Here is a 21558-nt window from a genome sequence, read left to right as displayed (position 1 = left end):
AAAAGGAGAAGTACGTTGGCCTAGGTCATATCTACTTCTTAGTTGGTGAGCCCAGACTAATTTTGGTTTCCGTTTCCCTCTGTGTCTATGTAGTTCCTCGGCTTTCTGTGTTCTTAAAAATAGACCCCCCACTCCCGCCCCCACCCCTCCTGCCATGGTTTCTTTTTTTTTTTTTTTTTTGGTCAGCACTCTGCTAAAAAAACCAAAACACTTTTTTTTTCTTATTATTTTTGCACACAACTTGGTTTTCTCCAACAAGGCCTGAACTGCTATTGTTTGCAGCAAACTTCTTTGCATCCAATCCTTCCTCTTTTCAAGATAAGGCCTGTTTTTCCCAGGGCTCAGGGAACCACACCTACAAGAGCTGTTCCAGGCACGTACAGCATTGTTTTCCTTTCTCCGATAAGCTTCTTTTGCTGAGAGCACTCCCTTTGTCTCTTACCTGTCTCCACAGACCTCTGCGATTCACTTGTATTTCCTTGTGATAGTGAGGCCGTTTCTCTTAGGATACCAGTTGATTATGCCTGTGCTGTCTGTTCTTGATAGCCAGTTAGCTGACCGTCCCCAGAATCATGGCTTGATTCTAAAGCTTGGACAGAGCACATGTCAGAACCTTTGGGGGCACCCGGGTGGCTCAGTCGGTTAGGAATCTGCCTTAAGCTCAGGTCATGATCCCAGGTTCCTGGTCGGGCTCCCTGCTTAGCAGGGAGTCTGCTTCTCCCTCTCCCTCTGGCCCTCCCCCTGCTCCTGTTCTCTCTCAAAGTCTTAAAAAAAAAAAAAAAAAAGAACCATTTGAAGGACTTGTTAAATCCCAACTGCGGGGCCCTACCTCCAGAATTTCTGGTTTAGTGGTTGTGGGGAGGGCTGGAGGATCTACATTTCTAACCTGTTCTAGGTGATGTTAATGCTGCTCGTCCATGGCCTACATTTTGAGAATCACTGGCATAAGCTGGCATTTATATAACAGCAAACCAATTATATTAAAGTAATTAATTAATTAATTAATTAATTTTTAAAGTAAGCCCTACTCCCAACATGGGGCTCGAACTCATGAGCCCAAGATCAAGAGTTGCATGCTCTACTGAGCCAGGCAGGTGCCCCTATATTGAAATATTCTAAAGTAAATTACAGACATTATAACACCCACAAAACTTGACAACCCCCTCTTCCCAGGGGCTCAAACCTCTGCTTTGCCTTGTTCCCCACATCTAATCCATCTTGAAGTTTTCTCTGTTCTAGCTTCAATCTGTACCCCCACCCGGCCTTTCCTCCTGCGCCGTCCAAGCCCAAACACATGTCGCTTCTCATCTGCATACCACCTCCTACCTGGTCCTCTCCCACACCTGCCCCCCATCACCCACCTGATCTTTGGCACCTGAGTCAGATCATGCCGCTCTACCAAAAACACATCCAGTGGCTATTGCTATCACAATTGGATTGCAAACTTCTTTTACAACTGACAAGAGCCTGCATGTCCCAGCCCCTGCCTCCCTGCCTGCCATTAATGTTTACTTCTGCTTGGCTCATCACGCTCCAGCTGCACCTGAGGCCTCCGGGTTCTGCATACACCAAGCCGTTCCTAAAACAGGTAAGCCCGGCTGCGTCTAGGGACGGAAACTTGGCATCTTGGGGAGAGCAGAAGGAAGGAGATTTTTACCCTTACCCTTGTAACTTTTTAATTCTTTTTTTTTTTAAGATTTTATTTATTTATTTGAGAGAGCGAATGAGAGATAGAGAACGTGAGAGGGAAGAGGGTCAGAGGGAGAAGCAGACTCCCTCCTGAGCAGGGAGTCAGTTGCGGGACTCTATCCTAGGACCCTGGGATCATGACCCAAGCTGAAGGCAGACGCTTAACCACTGAGCCACCCAGGCACCCTTCGCTGATTTTATATAAACTTTATTTCAAAAGGAAACATTGGGGCGCCTGGGTGGCTCTGTAGGTTAAGTGTCTGGCTCTTGATTTCGGCTCAGGCCGTGATCTCAGGGTCATGGGATTGAGTCTGTGTTGGGCTCCACACTCAGTGGGGAGTCTGCTTGAGATTCTTTCCCTCTCCCTCTGCCCCTCCCCACACGTGCACTCTCTTTCTCTGTCTCTAAAATCAATAAATAAATCTTTTTTTTTTAAAGGAAACATTATATCAATGTGTAAGGAGAAAATCTGAGTCCCTTGACATAAATGGAAGGTAGAGTTAAAGACAGCGAAGCAACATAACATGATTACATTTTGGCTAGATATGGTTACTTGCTGGAAACTTTAGGATTTCTGATGGCTTGTCCTTTGTTCAAAAAGGAAATTGCACCACACTGAGACTTCCTACTGATGGTAGAATTGGAAGATGATTGAAAAGGGGTGATTTTCTTATAATGCTATTTAGAGTTGTCTGAATATTTGACTAAAAATCATCTCAACTGCTCGTGGGAAAACATTGAGTTCAAGCAGCTCATTTCAGAAATGGAGAAACTGAGGCCCAGAATGGGGAATGTATTTTCCCCAGGACACTCATTTGGGAATTTATCAAGTTCTTTGGACTGTAAGCTTTGAAAATGGAAGCTACATGGGACAAGGTCTGGAACATAGCAAAACTCAAGAAACGTGTCCTAACATGTTTGTCATCATTTCTCTTGAGTAGTTATCATCTGTGTAACTTACCTGTATGGGGCAACTGACATTTGAATTTTTTTTTTTTAGTAGGCTCCACCCCCAGTGTGGAGTCCAATGCAGGGCTTGAACTCATGACCTTGAAATCAAGACCTGAGCTGATATGAAGAGTTGGACACTTAACCAACTGAGCTGGCCAGGTGCCCCGACATTTGATCATTTTTGTCCTTAACTAAATTTTCAGTTCCTTGAAGGCAGGGAATGTATCTAATAATATATGCTTTATTTATTTTATTTATGTATTTACGTATGTATTTTTTCTTTTTTAGTAATCTCTATGCCCAACTTGGGGCTCCAACTCACGACCCAGAGAGCAAGAGAGTCACATGCTCTACCACTGAGCCAGCCAGGTGCCGCATCAATAAAGGCTGATTTTTTAAAATATGTGTTACAAGGGGTGCCTGGCTGGCTCAATTGGTGGAGCATGTGAATCTTGATCTTGGGGTCATGAGCTCGAGCCCCACGTTGGGTGTAGAGATTACTTAAAAATAAAATCTTAAAAAAAAATCAGCTTTTATTGAGGTATAGTTCCCATGCCATAAATTCACCCAGTTAGGGGCACTGGGTGGCTCAGTTAGTTAAGCGTCCCACTTGGGCTCAGGTCATGATCTCAGGGTCTGGGATTGAGCCCCACATCAGGCTCCATGCTCAGTGGGGAGTCTGCTTGTCCCTCCCCCTACCGTTGCTCTCTCTCTCTCTCATGAAATAAAATCTTTAGGGGTGTCTGGGTGGCTCAGTCGTTAAGCGTCTGCCTTCAGCTCAGGTCATGATCCCCGGGTCCTGGGATCGAGCCCTGCATCGGGCTCCCTGCTTGGCAGGGAGCCTGCTTCTCTCTCTCCCACTTACCCTGCTTGTGTTCTTTCTTGCTGTCTCTGTCTGTCAAATAAATAAATAAAATCTTTAAAAAAAGAGAGAGAAAGAAAATCTTTAAAAAAAATTCACCCACTTAATGTGTACAATTCAAATAAAAATATATTAAGAAAATTAACAAGTCGGGCACCTGGGTGGCTCAGTTGGTTAAGCAACTGCCTTCGGCTCAGGTCATGATCCAGGAGTCCCTGGATCGAGTCCCGCATCAGGCTCCCTACTCGGCGGAGAGTCGGCTTCTCCCTCTGACCCTCCCCCCTCTCATGTGCTCTCTCTCTCTCTCTCTCTCAAATAAATAAATAAATAAATAAATAAATCTTAAAAAAGGGATTTAAAAAAAAATTAACAAGTCTACAATGGTTTTTAGTGGATTCACATCTACTACCATCACTGCAATCAATGTCACATTTTCATCACTCCCCCCCAAAAAAAACCTGTACTCATTAGCAATCAGTCATTCTTCATGCCTTGCTCCCCCCATCCCTTGGTAACCACCAAGCTATTTTCTGACTCTATGGTTTTGCCTGTCTGCACATCTCATATAAATAGAACCCTACAATGTGTGGTCTTTGGTGAGTAACATCTTTCACCAGGCCTAAAGTTTCAAGATTCACCTATGAAGCATCAGCACTTCAGTCCTTCTTGTGACTGGATAATATTCCACTAATGGATACACCACATTTTGTTTACCCATTCATCGGTTGATGGACACGTGGGTTGTTTCCACTTTGGGGCTCTTATGAAGAAGGCTGCTATGGTCAGTCACGTGCAAAGTTTTGTGTAGATGTATGTCTTCAGTTCCTTTGGGTATCTACCTAGGAGTGGAGTTGCTGAGTTATGTGGTAACTCTAGGTTTAACCTTTTTAGGAGCTAGATTGTTTTCCAAAGGACCTGCTCCATTTTGCATGGTATCTTACACTATTTTGTGTCATATATTGGTTTAGGACTTTTGGTTGCAATAGATGGATCTACTCCAGGAAAGGGTGGGCTTCTGGTAAAAAGATTCACTGGAAGTGGACTTGTTCTCCCCCTTTCTCTTCTCATACCTGAGGCCGCTCTGTTCTTGTCAGCCTACAGCCTGCAGTCTGCCTGAGACGGAGCACCATGCCTTCAGTTAAGTTGCAGAGCTCTGAAGGAGAGATATTTGAGGTTGATGTTGAAATTGCCAAACAGTCTGTGACTATCAAGACCATGTTGGAAGATTTGGGAATGGATGATGAAGGAGATGATGACCCAGTTCCTCTACCAAATATTAACACAGCAATATTTAAAAAGGTCATTCAGTGGAGCACCCACCACAAGGATGATCCCCCTCCTCCCGAGGATGATGAGAACAAAGAAAAGCGGACAGATGATACCCCTGTTTGGGACCAAGAATTCCTGAAAGTTGACCAAGGAACACTTTTTGAACTTATTCTGGCTGCGAACTACTTAGACATCAAAGGTTTGCTTGATGTTACATGCAAGACTGTTGCCAATATGATCAAGGGGAAAACTCCTGAGGAGACCTGCAAGACCTTCAATATCAAAAATGACTTTACTGAAGAAGAGGAAGCCCAGGTACGCAAAGAAAACCAGTGGTGTGAAGAGAAGTGAAATGTTATGCCTGACACTGTAACACTGTAAGGATTGTTCCAAATACTAGTTGCACTGCTCTGTTTATAATTGTTAATATTAGACAAACAGTAGACAAATGGCAGCAGCAAATCAGTTGTTTAAGCAGAATATTGGGGCGCCTGGGTGGCTCAGTCGTTGAGCGTCTGCCTTCAGCTCAGGTCATGATCCCAGGGTCCTGGGATCGAGTCCCACATCGGGCTCCCTGCTCAGCGGGAAGCCTGCTTCTCCCTCTCCCACTCCCCTTGCTTGTGTTCCTGCTCTCGCTGTCTTTCTCTGTCAAATAAATAAATAAAATCTTTAAAAAAAAAAAAAGCAGAATATTGTCCTCCTTGCGTGTGTAGTTTGAGTACAGATTCCAAACTTATGGCTGAGTTTCTTCTAGTATGATCAAAAGGTTGTTTTTTTCTTTGCTCTAAATAAACCTGAACTGTGGGTTCTCTGTAGAAGGTGGCATTTTGGGCTTTCTGAAATTTGTAAAGCGATTTCTGCCTAGTTTATTGTCCAGTTAACTTTAGTTTAATGACCTTTTAAAAGTTGGCATTGTAAATAAAACAAGTTGAAAAAACTTTTCTGAAATAGAATTAACAACATACTCTTTTTTCATGAGTTGGAAACTGGAAAAAGGCTACCTGAGGTCAATGTTTTGAGTGGGGTTATTAGGATGTCTTCCAGCTTCCTGGAGTCAAGGAGTACCACTGGTATTGATTAGCCTGTATGTCGCAGGGCTCCCTTAATTGGATCTAAGGACTTGTTTTTGCATTTTTAATCCTCAGCTTTGACTATGTTGGCTAGAGACTCAGTTACTACTCAGTTTGTGGTTTTGGGGGGACTATAACTAGCCAGTCTGTTAGCTTTTCGATTAAAAAAGACAAATAACCCATGTGGTTATGTCATCTTCTTAAAATCATTGATCCCATGTGGGGGAAACTTCACACTACTTGCACGTAAAAAATAATTTAACCTTTAATGTTAAAGTGTCTGGCAAAACCTAGAAAGCATCCATCATGAATGCAAGATACTTTCAATAAAAGTAAGCTACTTAGTAGCTTTTGTGTACTTAACTGTGTCTCTCCACTTACTATTAAATCAGTTAAGTATATGTACGTTTCTGTAGCTGGAGACAGCTTGCAGGCAGTTCATGTCCTAGCTTGCTGGAGGCTGCTGATCTAACCCTTGGGTTCTGTTAGACTTGTGTCTCTTCTGACTGTCATGATCTGGTTCCCTGGAGCCAGTGCTTCAGTTCTTAACTGGTGCTCGTGGCCGCACAGGACTGCACTCATTGTTCCCAGCCTCTGCCCTACAGTCGAAGGAAGTTTTCTTGGTGCTTGAGATGGCTCACAAATTGTTATGTCTTTTTCGTTCCTCCTATGCTCCCTTTTCTCTTGCTTTTCCATTTAGCATCATCTGTATTCACATGGAGTCCTACCGCATTCTCTTCATGTTTACTGTGAGCTGTCTTGGCTCAGATTATTCGCTGATAGTAGTTTGCCTCGGTACTTCACTTCTCATTTGCCCTGAATCTGTATCTTATTTAATAAAGTCCCATATACTGTCAAAAAAAAAAATATTCACTGGAATCTTGCCTGTGGCATAATCTTTTTTTCCCTCCATGATCCTTACAGAAAGCCAGCAAGAGCGGATTAAAAAAACCTTGTAGGAGGGACAGACTCAGGATCATGTCTTGTTACCCATTTAGTCATGCCACCACCTGCTGCTCCCAGCATGCCCCAGGTGAATCCCTACCTTTGTGGCCTCTGCCTGTAGTGCCCTTTCCTCCGATATTTTGAAGGCTCCCGTCTTGTCACCATTCCTGCATTGCCTCAAATGTCATCTCCTTTCAGGAGCCTGACCTGACATCCTAAGGTAGCCTCACCAGCCCCCAACCTCTGTTTTGTCACCCTGTGGTTATTTCTTTCCTAGCCTTGGTCACTTTCTATAATGATTTTGCTTACTTTTGTGTTTGCTTTGGGATTATCCATTCCTCTTCCCTGTCTCCCTCCCCCCCACCCGACTCAAGCTTTGTGGGAGCAGGTCTTCACCCTGCTATTTCCCATCCTAAAATAAGTGCATGCGTGTTAACTCACACGGTCAAGGGGACTCTGGCAATGTGATTAATTTAAGGATTTTGAGATGGAGAGGTTATCTGGAATTATCTGAGTGGGCCCAATGTAACCATAAAGGGTCCTTATAAGAGGGAAGCCGGAGAGAAGATGTGACAACTGAAGCAGGGGTAGGACTGATGGGACTCCTGGCTTTGAAGGTAGAGGGGGGCCTTGAGCCAAGGAATGTGGGCAGCCTCTAGAAGCTGGAAAGACAAGGAGATAGATTCTCCCTAGAGCCTCCAGAAGGAATGTAATCTTCTATTTTAGCCCCGTAAGACCCACTCCAGACTTCTGATATCCACACCTGTGAGATAATAGATTTGTGTGGCTTTAAGCCACTTGGTGGCAATTTGTCATAGCTGCCATGGGACATAAACACAGCACTTAATAAGCACTCAGGTCAGAAGGTGAGTGAATGTAGGCCTCCCAAGCACTCTGAGTTCGGCTGGCCTTGGCCACATGGTCACAGGCCTGCACCGTGCCTCTAGCAAAGTTAGCGCTCTGCCCTTCACCAAGTTCAATTACTTTCTCTATCTCTGGGTCTCGATGGGGTGTCTTTTTTCCCTCCCTGGCACCTACCAGCTTCTCACTCTCTATGCTGCTTGGTTCTTGGTCAAACTCGCTTATCTTTACATACATGAAATATGTTGTCCTTTTCTCATATTTTGGTTCCTTTTTTCTGTCTTTATAGGCCACTCTATTATATTCCATCTCTTCCAGGGTTCCTATCCTCACATCCTATCCGCTGGGGGTCTAATCGCATCTCAACTTGTCTGCTGAGTCCTAGCTCAAGGAGGACTGTTTCTGGGGGCTGTACTTGGGGACCCTAAGAGCCCAGGACCTCACTTCCTGTACTCTCATTTGCATTTCAACCCAAGACCCTCAATGCCTTCCTCTTCTGGCTCGCGCAGCATCAGTGTGCACTTAACTGGTTTGGTTTTCGGTTCCATTTTTGTTTCTTGGCATGTGGGGATTTCCCTCACTTTCTTGTGAACTCAGTTTTTCACTTGAAAGAATATTTGTTATCTTTTACCCAGAATTGTCAGATGTTTTTGTGTGTGTGGGGGGTTCAGATTCCTGTATTGCTGGGGAGGAACTACCTTCACTTTTCTTTTTCAGCATCTTCTCTCTGCCTCCTAGCTCTGAATATTCGGTTTCTATTCTTCAGGTCCCACCCTAGTCCGTTCTTTCTGCTCTTTAGCCCTTCAGTTGCAAATCCTTTTATTAACTAGCTGATTCACTCCATAGTTTGTTTTTGTTTTTAAGTGTATTTATGTATTTGTGTAATCTCTACATCCAATGAAGGGCTCAAACTCACAAGCCCGGATATCAAAAGTCACACCCTCTTCCGACTGAGCCAGCCAGGCGCCCCCTCTATAGTTTTTTTTTTTTAAGATTTTATTTATCTATTTGACAGAGAGAGACACAGCAAGAGAGGGAACACAAGCAGGGGGAGTGGGAGAGGGAGAAGCAGGCCTCCCGCTGAGCAGGGAGCCCGATGGGGGGCTTGATTCCAGGACCCTGGGATCATGACCTGAGACCTGAGCCGAAGGCAGATGCTTAATGACTGAGCCACCCAGGTGCCCCCCCTTCAATAGTTTCTAATTCAAATTCACACCGAATGGAAATTTGACAAATCAACCTATTTCCTGTTTGGCCCAATAATTTTGCGCCCAGTCACCTCAGAAACCACTAGCCGGCCCATGCACTGGCTGCTCTTGGAGCTGATGCCCAATTGTGAGCCAATCAGCAGTGGCGTGAGCAGAAGTGACCAGTTAATGGTAGGTACCAAAGACAGTGACTTCTGCCCTTCCTTTAGAAGGGATCCGTGGGTGGGGGCAGTCATCATAATTGATATATAGTGGCTTAGCCTTTTTTTTTTTTTTATAATGACTATCCTTAACAGACTCTGCAATCCAGTTGATTGATAATAGCCAGAGGGTGGTTTAAAAAAAATTCTTTTTTTTTTAAAGCTAGACTCTTCTCTTGGCTTATACATTTACCCCTGGCATAGATATTGTTTTCATGCCCCAACACATCCATTCCTCTGATGTTCCTACTCTGTAATTACTAAATAATTAGAAGAAGTTTTATCCTTTAAGTAAGCTCACTGTCATCACTTTAGAACCCAACTTCATTAAAAAAAGAAAAAAAAGAAGAAGAAGAAGAAGGAAACTGCAATTCCAAGACTGGGGTCAGCCAACCTTTAAAAGCCTTTTAGACTCCATATGATGGGATGCCATGTAGCCAGTAAAACATAATGAAGCTGCTCAGCGTGTTCCAGTGTGAAAAGACCTTCCAGATACCCACCAGAAGTGAAAAAAGTTAAGGGCAGGGGAGCCTGAGTGGCTCAGTCGTTAGGCGTCTGCCTTCGGCTCAGGTCATGATCCCAGGGTCCTGGGATCGAGCCCCACATCGGGCTCCCTGCTCCGCGGGAAGCCTGCTTCTCCCTCTCCCACGCCCCCTGCTTGTGTTCCCTCTCTCGCTGTGTCTCTCTCTGTCAAATAAATAAATAAAATAAAAAGTTAAGGGCAAAGCAGAGCATATAGTATACCATCATTTGTGTTACAAAAATGTATCTCTCTCGGGGGCTTCGGTGACCTCGGGCCGTCGCGGACCTGCCTGCGAGAATGGCGGGTAGGGGGAAGCTAATAGCGGTGATCGGAGACGAGGACACGGTGACTGGCTTCCTGCTGGGCGGCATAGGGGAGCTTAACAAGAACCGTCAGCCTAATTTCCTGGTGGTGGAGAAGGATACAACCATCAATGAGATCGAAGACACTTTCCGGCAGTTTCTAAACCGGGATGACATCGGCATTATCCTCATCAACCAATACATTGCAGAGATGGTGCGGCACGCACTCGACGCCCAGCAGCGGTCCATTCCAGCCGTTCTGGAGATCCCGTCCAAGGAGCACCCCTATGATGCTGCCAAGGACTCCATCCTGCGCAGGGCCAGGGGAATGTTCACGGCCGAGGACCTGCGCTAGGGCCCTCCCCACAGCCATGCAGCCTCTCCCCAGGCTTGCCCCATCAGCCCTTCTCTAAGTTGTGAGACTCTGATGTCCAGTTCCCAGCCCCCTGCCCCTTCCCATTCCACTGAGAGGCTAGGTGAGGTGCTTCCATGTTGGCTGGGGCTCTGCCATTAAAGTCAAGGCCGGTTAGGGAACAGGAAGCCTGAGTGTCTTCTCTCCACTACCTCCCTGTTGCTGTTACACAGTGTCACTGTTGATGTTAAATTAAAGTAATGTTCTTGTTTCTCTCCAAAAAAAAAAAAAAAAAAATGTACCTCTCTCTACACATGTGTGTTCATTTGTAAACGCATCTCTTAAATAACACCTAAGAAACTGGTAATGGTGGTTGGCTCTGGGAGAGTAGTTGTGTGGTCAAGGGATTTTACCTGGCATCTTGTTTGTGGAATTAATTTAATTTAATTACTTTATTCATTTACTTTTATTTATTTTTTTGACAGAGAGAGGGGTGGGGGAGGGACAGAGGGAGAGAGAAAAGGTCTTAAGCAGGCTCCACGCCCAGCGTGGACCCCGATTTGGGGCTGGATCTCACCACCCTGAGATCATGACCTGAGCCGAAATCAAGTGTCTGATGCTTGACTGAGCCACCCAGGTGCCCCTTGTTTGTGGAATTTAAAAAGAAAGCAAAAAGAGGAGGAACAGTGAGAGGGAAAATGTAAAAATAGCCCCAAAGCCAAGGTGGGAAGATTTTGCTGGAGTGTCCTCAGATTTATCCTTCTCTGGAGGGGAAGGGGTTGGGATTGAGTCTGGTTCCTCAAGGCCACCATCTCACAGACCATCGCCTTCCCACTTGTCACTTGAATTTATCCTCGGGGGGGTGGGGGGATGGGCAGGGAGTGGGGGATTTGGTTTTCAGTTTTATATACTAAGTCTGGCAAAAAGGCTTGGGGTTATGAAAGAGAATGTATGGGCCAGAAAGTCGCCCTCCTTGCTCACTGCCTTTAAGCATTTGACTGTGAATCACAGTGACGAATATATTTCACACTGTGATTCAGTATTCACACTTCTATATATACTTGAGATAAAAATTTTAAGAAACAACACATATTATGGGAGATCCACTCTGATATTTCATAAAATTCCATCACCGTGTTTTAAAATAGTGGGCAAATCCCATGATGTTGATTTCCAAACCCACAAATGGGTTTTGATTCACTATCTGGAAAGCATATCGTCTCACGAAGCCAACTCCAGTACTGCCTATTGGAGACACTTGATGTGGCCATCTTCAAAGATGTCTTTTCCCATCTGAAACAAAAAGCTCCGACTTCGGTGACTCTTCCATTTCAGAACTTTGAGCTGCCTTGATCCAAAACATGACCATTGCTAGAGAACATCTCTGTCTCCTCTCATGGCCCCCTCTGGTCCCATTCCTCTGCTAGTGCTGGGAGGGTCCTAAGTTTGACATCATGAAGTTCATTTAGAAAGATTTCATTAAAGCAGCACCTGGGTGGCTCAGTCGGTTAGGCGTCTTCCTTCGGCTGGGGTCATGATCCCAGGGTCCTGGAATTGAGCCCCATGTCAGGCTCCCTGCTCAGTGGGGAGTTGGCATCTCCCTCTCCGGAGACTCTGTCTGCCACTCCCCCTGCTTGTACATGCTCTCGGTCAAGTAAATAAATAAAATCTTAAAAAAAAAAAAAAGATTCTCTCCCTCCTTCTGCTCCTCTCATCCCCTTCCTCTCTTAAGAAAAAAAAAGGCCTCATTAATAAGATCTCTACTTCTTTATATTTTATGATTACTAACACCTGTTAAAATGTTGCTTTTAAGAGAGAGGTACAAGGAAATTCATTGTAATAGTAAAAGAAAGGAAACAAACTGAATGTCTACTAATAACATCCACATACTTATAAGAAAAGCATGATAGGGGCGCCTGGGTGGCTCCGTCGTTAAGCATCCGCCTTCAGCTCAGGTCCTGATCCCAGGGTCCTGGGATCAAGCCTTACATCGGGCTCCCTGCTCCTCAGAAAGCCTGCTTCTCCCTCTCCCACTCCCCCTGCTTGTGTTCCCTCTCTCGCTATGTCTCTCTCTGTCAAATAAATAAATAAAATCTTTAAAAAAAAAAAAAGAAAAGCATGATAGCTCTCTATGTACTTTATGATAAGGTCCTTGCAAAGCAATTTTCATGATACATTACTAAGTGATAAGGGACAAAACATTGTGGACAGTATGCTCTTGTTTACATAAGAAGCAACACATCTATAAGTTTGTGTAGGTGTAGACTATCCCTGGAAGGACATGGTGATGGTCAGGGTGTCTGGCTGGCTCTTGATCTCAGGGTCGTGAGTTCGAGCCCCATGTTGGGTGTAGAGATTACTTAAAAATAAAATATTAAAGAATTAAATAAAATATTACAAATATTTAAAAAAGAAAAAAAGAAGGTGGTAATGCTTGGAAAGAGCAAGATTGGTGAACAGGAGTAGGGAGAAGCTTTCTTTGTATTCTATACCACTTTATACCTTCTGATTTTCTACCATTTATTTTATTTTATTTATTTATTTGAGAGAGAGAGAGCGCACATGAGAGGGGGGAGGGTCAGAGGGAGAAGCAGACTCCCTGCTGAGCAGGGAGCCCCATGCGGGACTCGATCTGGGGACTCCAGGATCATGACCCGAGCCAAAGGCAGTCGCCCAACCAACTGAGCCACCCAGGCGCCCTTTACCATTATTTAAAAACTTTTTCTTTTCGGGCACCTGGGGAGCTCAGTCCATTGAGCGTCTGCCTTCAGCTCAGGGTCGTGGGATCGAGCCCCGCATCTGGCTCCATGCTCAGTGGAGAGTCTGCTTGAGATTCTTACCCTCTGCTCCCCACCCCCTCTCTTTCTCTCAAATAACTGAATAAAATCTTTAAAAAAATAAATAAATAAAAAAATTTATTTTCATATATCTGAAAATGTGAAAATTACTAATTTCACAATTGCATTAACCACAATGGACACTTAAAAAAGAGCTTTTTTTTTTTTTAAAGATTTTATTTATTTATTTGAGAGAGAGAATGAGAGAGAGAGAGAGCACATGAGAGGGAAGAGGGTCAGAGGGAGAAGCAGACTCCCCGCTGAGCAGGGAGCCCGATGCGGGACTCGATCCCGGGACTCCAGGATCATGACCTGAGCCGAAGGCAGTTGCTTAACCAACTGAGCCACCCAGGCGTCCCAAAAAAAGAGCTTTATTGAGATATGATTCACATGCCATAAAATTCACCATTTTAAAGGGTATGCCACAGTGTTTTGTTTTTTTTAGCATATCCAGTGTCACGCCATCATTACCATTATTTGTTTTTTTTAATGTTTTATTTATTTATTTATTCATGAGAGTCAGAGAGAGAGAGAGAGAGGCAGAGGCAGAGGGAGAAGCAGGCTCCCCGCCCAGCAGGGAGCCCGATGCGGGGCTCCATCCCAGGACCCTGGGATCATGACCTGAGCCAAAGGCAGATGCTTAACCATCTGAGCCACCCAGGTGCCCCTCATTACCATTATTTGATTTCAGAATATTTTCATCCCCCCAGAAAGAAATGCTGCACCCCTCCTTCACCACCATCCCCCATGCCCCCGTTCTCCAGTCCCTAGCAACCACTAACCTACTTTTTGTTTCTTTAGATCTGCCAATTCTGTACATTTCATATAAATGGAATCGTGTGATATATGTCTGGCTTCTTTCACTTAGCATGATGTTTTCAAGGTTCACCCATGTTATAGGATGAATCAGTACTTCACTCCTTTTTATTGCCTGATGATATTCCATTGAGCGGGTATTTTTGTTGAACCATTCATCAGTTGATGGTCATTGGGGTTGTTTCCATTTTTTGACTATTATGAATAAATGCTATGAACATTTCTGTACAGGTTTTGGAGTGGACTTATGTTTTTTTTTTAAAGATTTTATTTATTTATTTGAAGAGAGAGATAGTAAGAGAGGGAACACAAGCAGGGGAATGGGAGGGGGAGAAGCAGGCTTTCCGCTGAGCAGAGAGCCCGATGTGGGGCTCAATCCCAGGACCCTGGGATCATGACCTGAGCCAAAGGCAGATGCTTAATGACTGAGCCACCCAGGCGCCTTGTTTTATTTTTATTTATTTATTTTTTAAAGATTTATTTATCTTAGAAAGAGAGAGAGCAAGAGCACAAGTGGGAGAGGCAGAGGGAGAGGGAGAGGGAGAGAGAATTTCAAGCAGACTCTGTGCTGAGCTGGGAGCCCGATGTAGGGCTCGATCTCATGACCCTGAGATCATGACCTGAGCTGAAACCAAGAGTCAGATGCTTAACTGACTGAACCATCCAGATGCCCCACGTGGACTTACGTATTAAATTCTTTTGGGAATATACCTAGGAGTGGAATTGCTGGATCATAGGGCAACTCTATGTTTCACATTTTGATGAACTGCCAAACTGTTATCCAAAGTGGCTGCACCATTTATAGTCCTACCAGCAGTGTATGGAAGTTCCAATTTCACCTCAAACTTGCTGATGCTTTTTTTTACCTTTAGCGCTCCCACAATGGGTACTTTTTAAGCATTTGGTAGCAAACTAATTTTTCCCAAAGCAAACACATTTAGTAAGTCTCAGAAAGAAAAAAAAAAGGCAAAAAGTGAGCTGGGCTTAAGATTTTTCCACCTGTGTGGAGTCATTTGCAGGTAGTGGGGAGGGGCAAGCCTACTGTAGCCAGTCCAGGTGCCAATTTCAACTGGTTCATGCGACAACTCTGGAACAAAAATCACAGGTCACCAACCCCCCATCCAGGTTTAAAGCAAGAGGTGTGAACCAGGTTACTCGGGGTCAGAAAGCTCAGGCTGCTCTTTACTCACCAAAAATTTGCCTTAAATGTGATTCTTCACAGAGGTGTTTTCCCCTTTTAAGCAAAACAACAAATAAAGCGTTCATTGGTCCTAAGTCTCTTCTGCCTGTCTGTCTGACTCCCCGTCAGCTGTGTGTCCCAGCCAGGAGTGGAGAGGTTCAGAGTACACATAGCCTCGGGGTGGAGCCTGGACCCGGGCCAGCTCATTTTCAGATTGCATATTTCAAAACAGAGTTTTAGGCAGATGCAGGCCTTAGATATCCACCCAAGCAATCTATTTTCACTTGCAGGGCAATTTCAGACTGTAGTAAATATAAGGAGGCAAAATGGGCGGGGCGGGGGGAGGAGGAAATTGTTACTAACCTTTGGGTATTAATTCCTGCAAGCCCTGAGTTTGGAACTGCCATACGTTATCATTACTAACATTTATTGAAGGTGTACTTTGTGCTCAATACTGTTTTTAGGGCTTTCACTGTATTGTTTTATTTAATCCTTACAAGAAGTAGGGGTTATTTTAGTTCCCACTTTAGGAAATGGAGGCACAGAAAGTTCAAGCAACCAGTCATTATCACACAGGTTTATAAGTAGCAGAACCAGCCGAGCAAGTCAGGCAGTGGGTGCCAAAGCCCACACTCTTAACCACTAGGCTATATTGTCACACAATAAAAGAAGCAAGAATGCAGGGGACCGTGAGGGGGGCAGGGACAAAAGCAGAAGCTCTGGGCTACACCAAACAACTGAGAAACATTCACTCATCCCCTCAAAGTGCATGGTTGAAATAGTAAATGCTTGGATTCCCAGATCCCCTTGTAGCCAGGGGTCCCCATGGGGCCCATATTTCCAGTATAATGAGATGTAAGGGGACATTTACTGTGGGACCAGGGGGCAGTGAGGGGGAGCCAGAAACTTTTGGGAAAGAGTTTTAGTCTGAAAGAAAAGTGGAGAGATACGGCATCTCTCTTGACACCTAATCACTTTTTGGCTTCCTGAATTTGAACTGGAATGTGAATTGATTTGATTCTTCAGCTGTGGCAGCCATCTTGTGTCCATGAGGCAACAAACTAAGGACAGAAAGCCAATATGCTGAAGATGGTGGAACAGAAGGATTGTAACATCCTGGCTCTTTTTTTTTTTTTTTGTAAGGATTTTATTCATTTATTTGAGAGAGAGAGAGCACGAGCGAGCATGAGCAGGGGAGGGGCAGAAGTAGAGAGAGAAGCAGACTCCTCGCTGAGCAGGGAGCCCCATGCGGGGCTTATCCCAAGACTCTGAGATCATGACCCGAACTGAAGGCAGATGCTCAACAGACTGAGCCACCCAGGTGCCCTCTCATCCTGGTTCTTGATGAACACACTCTGGAACTGTCTACCTCTAGACGTATTATATGGGACAATTAAATGTCTTTATTGTTTATGCATCTATGGAGAGGCAATAAAGCATAATAGTTAAGATCTTGAGCCTGGGTTTATATCCTCCTGATCCAGCACTTAGGAGCTTATACCCTTGGGCAAGTTACTAATTTGTTCAATGCCTCCATTTATTCATGTGTAAAATGGTGATACTAAAAGACTCACTGCTTAGGGTTAGCACAAGGATTAAATGAATTAATATATGCAATGGACTTTGACTTGTGTCTGGTAAATCTAAGGTTTCTATGAGTGCTGGCTAGGATTATCTTTTTTTCTGCCAGAAGTTTCTTCCCCCAAACTTTTTTATTTTGGAAAATTTCAAGACTACAGAAAATTTTCAATAATACAATAAACACCTGCATACACTGAATGTAGATTTACTAATTCTTTTTAAATATAGTTTTTAAAGATTTTATTTATTTATCTGAGAAAGAGAGCACGTGAGAGAGCACAATTGGTAGGGGGAGGGGCAGAAAGAGAGGGAGAAGCAGATTCCCTGCTAAGCAGGGAGCCATATGCTGGGCTCCACAAGGGGCTCCACACAACGCAGGGCTGGATCCCAGGACCCTGCGATCATGACCTGAGTCGAAGGTAGATGCTTAACTGACTGAGCCACCCAGGCGCCCCTAAATCTACTAACTGGTAAAATTTTGCTACATTTGCTCACATGCACTTTCTCTCTCCGTGTGTGTGTGTGTTTGTATTTTTCCCCCCTTGAATTATTTAAGAGTAAATTGTAGGCTAGTTAGTATGATTACTGGTCTAGTAGCCTATTACTTGCATATCCAACATGTGACACAAGCTAGACCAATTGAACAAATTCCTTTTTTTTTTTTTTAAGATTTTTAAGTAATCTCTTCACCCAAGGTGCGGCTCAAACTTACAACCCCGAGTACAAGAGTCACCTGCTCCACCAACTGAGCCAGCCAGGCACCCCTGGACAAATTCCTCTTTTGAATTTGAATCTTGGAATAGGATGATGAGAATATAGGAAAAAAAAAAAAAGACTGATCTCTAGATTTACTGCTGGTTGCAGAAAAGATATTCAGGATCTTCTTTCCCTCCGGTTTCTGACATTTCTGGCCTGATCCTCTAGTCTTCCCTTTGATTCTGTGAGTTCCTGCCTATCATTTCACTCTGTCCCAGAGTCTGTTGTTGTTGCTTGCAACCCAAGAGCACTGACCAGCACAACTGCCCTTGAGGAAATGAGCACCCATCCTGGGAGCATGGAAGCAGAGGCTCTGTGAAATCAGAAAGGTTGTAGGAAGAATCTCTTCATTTTTGGAGGGCTTTAGCGAGGTGACCTTCTGATCTCATCCTCACAGTGTTTATGCTTCTGTGTGCCTAGGCCAAGCCAATTTTATTGGGGTAGTTTCAGGATTTGAGGCTACTCTTCCTGCCTACCGAAGGTTCTCAGCCACAGGTCGGCAAAAGTCCACACATGCAGTGTTTCGATTATCAATTGCCGAGTAACAAATCACTGCAAAATTCAGTGGTTTAAAGCACAACCATTTCATTATCTCTCATGATATTGTACGTTGATTTGGCTTAGTGGGTGGTTCTTCTGTTGTAGATCTTGTTGGTAGGAGCTGTCTTCCCGGAGCCCCCAGGGACTGGAATGTGCAAAAAGGCTGACTCATATGGCTGGCAGTTACTACTAGCTGGGATCTTAGCTGGGGCTGTCCACGGACTGCCCCACTCTTTTTCCATGTGGCCTCTCCATGTGGCTTGGGGTTCCCATAACATGGTGGTTCCAGGAGGAAGGAAGTGGAAGCTGCCAGTCATCATAAGGTAGGAGCTGAAAGTCCTACCATATAATGTCCACCGTTTCCATTCGTCCAACAGTCCTAGAGCCACCCCAATTCAAGGAAGAGGAAATAAAGTCTACCTCTTGATGGAGGAGTAGCTTGTGCAAACAGGAAGGAATGATAGCAGGCATCTTCACAAACTCTTTATTAGACCGTGTCGCTCATGTGGCTTAGATTTTAGGTCTAGAATATTGTTTCCCAGATGTCGCTCAGTATGGGATTAGGAACAGGTGCCATCAAAACCCTGCCAAAGCCAGCGCAGAAGGTGCTTCCTCCTGGAAGCCTTTTCCGATACCCCTTGAGTTAAAAACTCTATTCTTGGGTTCTCAAACAACTTGTACATATTTAAAAAAATTTTTTGTTTTTTATTTTTTTTAAATTCTCTATTTAAATTCAATGTAGCTAACATATTCTGTATGATGAGTTTTGGTGGTAGAATTCAATGATTCATCAGTTGCATATAACACCCAGTGTTCATCTGTTAATGCCCTCCTTAATGCCCATGTCCCAGTTACCCCATCCCCCTCACCCACCTCCCCTCCAGCTACCCTCAGTTTGTTTCCTAAAGGTCAGCATCTCTTATGGTTTGCCTCCCTATTTTTGAACATACTTTTTGTTTTTTAAAAGATTTTATTTATTTATTTGACAGACAGAGACATAGTGAGAGAGGGAACACAAGCAGGGGGAGTGGGAGAGGGAAAAGCAGGCTTCCCGCAGAGCAGGGACCCCCGATGTGGGACTCAGTCCCAGGACCCTGGGATCATGACCTGAGCCGCAGGCAGACACTTAATGACTGAGCCACGCAGGCGCCCCTGAACATATATTTTTTTTAATTGTTAATATCAGTCCCACTTTGTGTGAACATATGTATTTTTATATATGTCCATATTTTGGTCACATAAATTAACCCATTTATTATAGGCTAGCAATGTCTCAAATGGTGGAGCTTCTGCTGGTCTCTTGAGTCCTTCAGACTTCCAATGGCCGCCTTTACCTTGATGGCAGAAGCGGTGCTGTAGGGCCAGGGAGCACGAGCGACGGTTTTCAGGCAGGAACCACAACGCCAGATCCCCACAGCTTCTCTTTTCATCTTGGTTTTGGCACAGAAGGAGCAAGTGTACTTTCATGCTGGTTCATTTCAATCTTCTTCACCATTTTCCTGTGGGAGGCACCATAATGGTCCCGTATTTATATACAATTCCGACCTTCTTGGCGTGTTTAGTCATTTCGCCACAAACTAGGTCTGAGACCAGAGAGCTGAACATATGTATATGTTAATAGAATTGATAGATTGGTTTCCTTTTTACCTTCTTTCCTTTCTTCTTTTCCCCCTTTCTTTCACAAATAGTTATTTTTTTATTTTTATTTTTTAAAGTTTATTTATTTATTTGAGAGAGAGAGAGAAAGAGAGCGAGCACACACATGTGAGTGGGGGAAGGCCAGAGGGAGAGGGAGAGAGAATCTCCAGCAGACTCCCCACTGAGCACGGAGCCAGCTTGGGGCTGGATCCCAGGACCCTGAGGTCATGACCTGAGCCAAAACCAAGAGAGGCTCAACTGAATGAGCCACCCAGAGGCCCTCTTTCACAAACATTTAAATACCTACTGTAGGCCAGACACTAATCTAGGTGCTAGAGACACTGCAGTGAACTGAACAAACTTCCTGCCCTCTTGGAACTTAGGGTTTGGAAGACCCACCCCAGTGACAATAAGGAGCAGAGATCTGAATGACAATAGGGAGCAAGCCAGGAGGAATGAAAATTCCAGACAGCAAAGGGAACAGCAGGTGAAAGGCCCTAAGGCATGCTTGGAAAGTTCAGGAAACATCAGGAATGTTAGTGTCGGCATGGGGTAAGAAATGAGAAAAGATATATTAACCTGAGATCAGAGAGGGAAGCAGAGACCAAGTCAATTAGGGTCTGGGTTTTATCCCAAATGCAATAGGGTGTCACTGGAACATAATTTAGTATATGATTTTTTTAAGATCCCCCTGGCTACTGTGTGGGGGGGTGGTTTATGGGATCACTAAAGGGAGAAGCAAGGAGAGTGGCAGGGCAGCTGCAGCTGTTCAAGAGAAAGTTCACGTGGGTCTTAGCATTCATCTCTGGGGTCTCAGCATCTAACATAGCATTTATTATCGGTTGTCTGACGAGGGATTGAACCCAAGTAACATACACAGTCTGAGCGAGTACTATTGCTAAACTATGTAGTGGGTACTGAGGTTACATCAGAGAATGAAAGAGATAGAAGTCCTACCTTCACAGAGTTTTCAGTCTAGTGAGGAAAAGAGGTACTAAATGCCATAAGTAAACAAAAATATATGGTGTTTCCAATGATAAAAAGTGCTATGAAGAGAAATGAAAAAGGGAAGAGGGATAGAGAAAGCTGGGACTGCAGTGGTCAGGAATTTAAAATAGAGAAATCAGGGCACCTGGGTGGCTCAGTCGGTTGGGCATCTCACTCTTGGTTGAAGCTCATGTCATGATCTCATGGGTCCTGGGATCAAGCCCCATGTGGGGCTCAGCGCTGGGTGGGGAGTCTGCTTGAAGATTCTCTCCTCTGCCAGTTCCCCTGTGCTCGTGTGTATTCGTGCTCTCTGTCTCGCTTTCTCAAATAAATAAATAAGTCTTTATAAAATAGGGGCGCCTGGGTGGCTCAGTCATTAAGCGTCTGCCTTTGGCTCAGGTCATGATCCCAGGGTCCTGGGATCGAGCCCCGGCATCGGGCTCCCTGCTCCGCAGGAAGCCTGCTTCTCCCTCTCCCTCGCCCCCTGCTTCTGTTCCCTCTCTCTGGCTGTGTCTCTCTCTGTCAAATAAATAAATAAAATCTTTAAAAAGAAATCTTTATAAAGTAGAGAAATCAGGGAAGGCCTCCCTGAAGAAGTGACATTTGGACAATGACCATGGGGGAGATGAGGGAGGGAGTGATTTCAACTTTCCAGGGGAGGGGCACCTGGGTGGCTCCAGTCAGTTAAGGTTAAGCGACCGACTCTTGATCTCAGCTCAGGTCTTGAACAGGGTGGTGAGTTAAAAAAAAAAAAATTGAGCTTTCCCGGGGAAAAAATGAACTAGGTAGAAGTAGCAAATGCGAGGTCTCTGAGGCCAGTGTGTGCTAGGCATGTTGAAGGGGCCCCGAGGAGTCCGGTGGACCCGGAATATAGCAGTGAGTTGGACAAGAACTGAGAGATGACTGAGAGGGAAAGACAGGTTGTGCGGGGCTTTACAGGTTACTGCAAAGAATTTGGATGACAGACATAAAGTGACTTGGTTTCTACCAG

The 21558-nt window shown here is 44.5% G+C and overlaps 2 pseudogenes; both read left to right on the top strand.

Annotated features, from left to right (window-relative positions):
• The first annotated feature begins 4420 nt into the window (after window positions 1-4420).
• LOC112827111 (S-phase kinase-associated protein 1 pseudogene) lies at window positions 4421-5159 on the top strand (annotated as a pseudogene).
• A 4678-nt stretch (window positions 5160-9837) lies between these two features.
• Window positions 9838-10414, top strand: LOC112827060 (V-type proton ATPase subunit F pseudogene; annotated as a pseudogene).
• The last annotated feature ends 11144 nt before the right edge of the window (window positions 10415-21558 follow it).

Source organism: Callorhinus ursinus, unplaced genomic scaffold (assembly GCF_003265705.2).
Source record: "Callorhinus ursinus isolate GAN/ISIS: 27379988/994484 unplaced genomic scaffold, GSC_fseal_2.0 scaffold38, whole genome shotgun sequence".
Taxonomy (NCBI): domain Eukaryota; kingdom Metazoa; phylum Chordata; class Mammalia; order Carnivora; family Otariidae; genus Callorhinus; species Callorhinus ursinus.
The sequence above is the reverse complement of the archived record's forward strand: the minus strand, read 5'-3'. Positions and strand labels throughout refer to the sequence as shown.